The sequence below is a fragment of the Megalobrama amblycephala genome, linkage group LG5 (assembly GCF_018812025.1).
Source record: "Megalobrama amblycephala isolate DHTTF-2021 linkage group LG5, ASM1881202v1, whole genome shotgun sequence".
Lineage (NCBI taxonomy): Eukaryota > Metazoa > Chordata > Actinopteri > Cypriniformes > Xenocyprididae > Megalobrama > Megalobrama amblycephala.
The window spans coordinates 37,242,508-37,247,871 of NC_063048.1; positions in this window are offsets into that span (position 1 = coordinate 37,242,508).

Sequence of the window (5,364 nt, forward strand, 5' to 3'; positions counted from 1 at the left end):
AGTCAGACTCCGCCCCCTCACACTATAAACCACACACTCGCTGCATTATTCATTTATGTTTGCTTGGGGAAATATTTATCTTGTTAATGTCAGGCTTTTGTTTCTAATGTCTGAGTCTGACTCTTTTAGATAACAGCATCACTAACCCGCAGACTAACACATGATGACTGTGGCTATTGTGTGTGTCTGTTACTTCTGCATATGTGTGAAAGGGTTGTTTTGACATGCAGCAATATTTTTCATGAAAGATATATATATATAAAAGATAATTTATTAAAGATTTTTATGTTTCACTTCAGTTATCAAGTGCGTCTACTGAAGTTTTGTTTCCTTATTCAGATGCATAATTCACCTCAAACCTCAAAAAGGACTTTTTGAAGTGCATGTCTAGTTTCATCAAAACTTAATGCTGATAAATCAAGCCTTTAAAGCCAGATCGACTGGGTAGGAAAGGCTCTGGTCATTTGTGATAGTGAATTATCTGCAAGCCTTTTCCTTTTCTGGACATGTGCCCTTTTGTTTCAGTCTTTTCTGAGGTTTGAGGTAAAGAATGCATTTGATGTGAGCAGGAAGTGAGATTGACATTATCGTTTCTGTAACGGAAACTCACTTTAAGTGCGTGTGTGTGGCATGAAAGGCAAATCTGTAGGCACGACATCCTTTTGCAGCATGTTTTAAAGACAAGACTTTTATTATGATGCAACACATCTGACACATAGACTGGATGTTGGTACATCAATCAGCATTAAAGCAGACTTTTTACAAGATGTTATATAAGTCTCTGGTGTCCCAGAATGTGTTTGTGAAGTTTCAGCTCAAAATACCCCACAGATCATTTATTATAGCTTGTCAAATTTGCCCCTATTTGGGTGTGAGCAAAAACACGCCGTTTTTGTGTGTGTCCCTTTAAATGCAAATGAGCTGCTGCTCCCGACCCCTTTCCAGAAGAGGGCGGAGCTTTAACAGCTCAAAAACAACAAAGTTAGAGAATCTTACGCAGCCAAAATGACGACGGTGTTCAGCCTTACATTGTTCAAACTGGAGTCGACACTGATGGAGAGACTCAGGAAGAAGTTACAACTTTTAGACGTTTCTGAGTGGTTAGTGGATAAATTTATGTAGTTGCTGTGGAGTTGATTCAAGTCATCCACTAGCATGTGCCGTCATGTTCATCTTTTGTGTTGAATTGACCCTCGTTTGTGAAGCAGTCCGGCGTAAAATGACGGCATGTCAACAACACTCTACTACAACAACTCTTCCTCTTCTCTAAAGCAGCCCAACATGGCCCCGCCCCCTTTGTTGTGTGTTCTCGGGGGCGGGGTTTATGCAAATTTTAGGGTTAGTGATGTCGCTAACTCAGGAAGAAGCTTGTTGTAGTCCCTACCAGCTGTTTGTTGTAGTCCTTAAAAAGCGATTTCTGTAAAAGAAAATATCTCCCTTTGTATTGAACTTTGAGCGTTGTCAATCATTAAATCATGTTTTGGGCACTTGTGATTCATATACAGAACATGCTGCAGTATTTCAGTCACTAAAAACAGCGACTGAATAACGTTAAAAGCACTTAAAGTGCCTTAATGTACTGAAACAGTGACGTTAAACAATCAAAAGAAAAAGACTAGACAAGCATGAATCTCTCTAGTGCGCATGTGTCGAGCACTTGTTCGTGAACGCCATCAAAGGCTCGAGACTGTGCGCGCAAGTAAAAAACAAAATAACCTTATTTTTCCATGATGAAATGCAGTTGACATTCCTCAAACTTTGCAGTGTGTTGCCGAGGATCATGAAAAACAAACCTTTTATTCTTAATGTCAATGTGTTATAAACAGAAAGCAAGCAGAGACCTGTCATCACATCATTGAGCTCACAGAGATTATCTGATTTATCATGTTTTCAACGTTGGTTATAGTTAGATAATTCATGAGATTGTGATTGAACATTAAAAAAAAAGATTTTTGGATTCTGACCAAATTAAAATTTAGGTAATAATAATACAAATAATAAAACATTTATTCTCTGAATATAAATAGGGTGAATTGCCCTAATGTGGGACATTTTTTGCATTTCAGACTTCTGTGACATATTGCAATTTGTAGCCAAAACATTAAATTCACACACAATACCATTTTAAAAACCCCAGGATGTCTCCTAATCAAATCAAAAGATAAAATGGAGATAACACATTCATAAAAGAAATTATAGACATATTAGTGCTCTTAGTGCAAGTCGTCTAAAACAATCTGGTGTTCCCTAATGTGGGACACTGAAAATTCTATGATAAAAGGCCAAAATCTATGATGATGATAATAAGAATAATGATGACAATAATGATAATGATGATAATAATAATAATCATAATAATAAAAGGTCTATGAAAAGTCTACGATAAAAGGCCAAAATCAATTGATTCATGCAGAATAGTAAAAATCTTCTGAAGTTAGTAATTATCTTGGTTATGGATGGATTGATTGATAATTGAACATCATCAGAAAAATAATACAATATGATAGTTTTGATGCATTTATTGTAAAGACATTAGGCAACTATTTTCATAGGCTATGTTATGTAATATATAGAAAATAATTAAATGCACAGTCAGAATTCTTCACTGTTCTCTTCAACATATAGCCTAGGCTTATTTGAAGGCAAAATATAAAATCTTGCAACCTGCAAAAAATAAATTAAAAAAAACCTTGAACAAACTTTAGGCTAGATTTAACATTGAGTCAAAATTCATAAAAGTGCTGCGAACTGCATAAATGTTTATTTGGCATAATGTTTTCTATTTCACTAAACAACAAACACACACAATCATTCTATTATTGCACAACAACACTAAAACACTGTAAATAACCATTTTTGTCCCACAAACCATGCCCCAATACACATTTTTGACTGACTAAAGTACTGTCCCACATTAGGCAATCATACTGTCCCACTTTTTGAAACCACATTTCCTAAAGTGGGACACTAGGAAATTTGATAAAAATATAAAATATATAGTTTACACATACAATGTTATAGTATTTTTTGATGGACATACATTTCATAAGCACATTAGGCCAAAAGATATCATGATTTTTTTGTTTAAAATTAATTTATACTCCTTAATGTCAAGTTTGTCAAAACTCTATGTCATTGACCTTTGGGTGGCTTTCACACAAGGTCCTTCCTTTTTGATGATTGCTACAGTCTCATATATGACTGGACATTTGAGAGGCTATGTGATTTTGACCACATGGCACCACAGCTTCAGATAACCTATAGTTTCACTGACATTCATGTATTTATGCGGGACCTACAAACACTAAACCTTAGGTGTCCCACATTAGGCAGTGTCCCACTTTAGGGCAATTCACCCTAGGTGCTATAAAAAGTGTTAAAAAGGTGCAATGGAGTATAAAAATCAGGGGCGGATCTACCGGGGTGGCACCCTAAGAAAAAGCTTTGCCACCCCATAATTATCAGAGAATAAAATATAAATGTTAGCACTGTTTCAAGTACTACTGCTTTTCAGCAGCGGCGCTTCAATGTGATGACATAAAAAAGACAGCGTATTGCTAAATAATGGCAAGAAAACACGTCTTTCAATAAGCGCGCCCAATGTAGTCAGCTTCATTAACAAATGACTCTTATGAACCGGTTCTTTGGGAGTCAAAAACACAGCGCAGCCAAGTTCACTTACGAATTGTTTTCCATTTGTTCGTGAATCGGAAAATTACTGCTTCTCGGCTAACTCAGAAGTCCTCGAATTTTCGTAATTTTTTGCGAGCTGATTCACCGACCGCCCGCTCCTCTTTCATCATAAAGGTCTTTTTGCCATCCGACGAAACGGTAACATGAAATCAATAAGAAGATCCCGGTCACAGAAACTAGTTAGGTAAGAATCTAAATGTATTTTAGCTTTTCTCGATTGCTAACACATTATAAGTGATTCAGTCGGCCCACTTTCCCAAACCATTCACTCAGTTATCAAAACAAAAACACATTTCTCAAAATGTTTAACAATGACTACATTAGGTAGCAAAACTGATGACACACCAGTCAAAATCTGAGAGAGAGCTGAATGAATAATTTACAGGGGTTTTAAACTTACACAGTACCAGTACTTTAGATGAGGGAAATACAGTAAACTGTAGCACGCTGTACAGCTTTCTCTGTAGCCGTTTGTTATACTGTATTTTGCAGAACTGAGAAATGACTGTCTTGTGTCAGAAGACCAATACACTGCTATAGTACCTTATATACTGTAATAAAATTTGGCCAAATGTGCAGAGGATGCTGAATTTAGTTTTACTGTAATTGACAGTATATTGACAAAGAAAAAATCATTGCTGTATTTTACTGTATCTGTAAATTTATTTCTGTATAGTGTAGTAGACAGTGAGATGCAAAATAATTCCTGAATCCCAGTAAGTGGTATTTTTGTTACAGTGTTACATGAATTGATATCACTAGTGTTCACTGGGCAGTGCAGTAGTGTGTATTTGTTAAGTTTTGTGTGTCATCTGAGGCCAAAGTTTGATTTTGTCAGACAAGAATACGTTTTTGACTAAGACATTTTATTTTGACCTGGAAGTTTGAGGTTTGTACAAGTTGGTGCATAGTTTTGAGATTGTGTTTATAGTTGTGAGAAAATGTTGAATTGTTTCATTTCAACTAGATTAAAAGTTTAAAAGACAAATTTATGCTGGCTTGTCATAAAGCCAACTTAAAGTCTTGTTTATAGGCCAGAATATATATGTTCTGGGTGATTGCTAAAGTGTTGCTAGGTGGTTGCTAGGAGATTCTGGGTGGTTGCTAGGCTCTTGCTATGCAATTGCTGGGGTGTTGCTAGAGTATGTACTGTAGTTGATAGGGTGTTCTGGGTGAACACACACAGACATTCCCACCTCTGTTAATAAAAGAAACTCAAAAATTGTTTGCAAAGAACAAGTTTATGTTGTTCTTTAACTTGCACTAAAACATGTGATTTTTGCCATCGATGTAGCCTGTGTAATATTAATAAAACTGCTCATCTCCTTTAGTGATACAAGCTCAGACTCATTTTAAATCTGTTGATGTTTTTCATATAGTGCCTTTACTTGGTGCCATGATGGATATTGAAATCTTGTTATTTATTTTGGTAATGCAATGTTTGTGAACACAATTGTGTATGTCAGGCCATAAATCTCCAAAAACTATGCATGGGCGCTTGCTTTGGTGTTGCCACCCCTCATAGACCTCATGCCACCCCTTTGCCACCCTATAAATAATAAAGTCAAAATTCTGACATACCAAGTCAATTATGAGGTAAAAAATCAAAATTATTATAAAGTAGAATATAGACACTAAGTCGAAATTTTATGAGATTAAAAAGTCAAAATT